This window comes from Olea europaea, chromosome 12 (assembly GCF_002742605.1).
Source record: "Olea europaea var. sylvestris chromosome 12, O_europaea_v1, whole genome shotgun sequence".
NCBI classification, from domain to species: domain Eukaryota; kingdom Viridiplantae; phylum Streptophyta; class Magnoliopsida; order Lamiales; family Oleaceae; genus Olea; species Olea europaea.
The window spans coordinates 11,335,397-11,335,896 of record NC_036248.1 but is presented as its reverse complement, the minus strand read 5'-3'; positions in this window follow the sequence as shown (position 1 = coordinate 11,335,896).

Here is a 500-nt window from a genome sequence, read left to right as displayed (position 1 = left end):
ATCTGAAGAATCAGAGCCACTCTCAGCAGTCGTGCTGGCCTCCAAATGATCTCGAATCCACCGCAGCTGACGCTGACAAACAGCAAGAGCACGGCGAAACGAAGTCATCTCAACTGTCTGACGCTCCGAAGCAGCACGTAACTGCGTGATCTCAGTCAATATACGAGCCTGCTGCTCGATCAATGTAGTCATCGGACCCAAAAGAGGCACCAAGGGGTCAACTGGCAATGTAGCCACCCTAGGGACTGAAGTAGAAGCAGAGGGACCGGAAGAACTGATCGGAATAGTAAGAGGAGGAGTGGAACGAGACGGAAGACAGACTCGAGAACCCCCAGTAAGAATATCAAATATAGAATCAAGGGGCTCGGAGGAATCAAAAACATCAAAAACTGCATCCGCAGTAGGAGCAGGAGCAGAAGAAGAAGAAGAAGCGGGAATATGAGAGCGACTCTGATGTATAGTCTGCTGTCCAATCGGACGTCCAATGCGTCGAGTCGAGC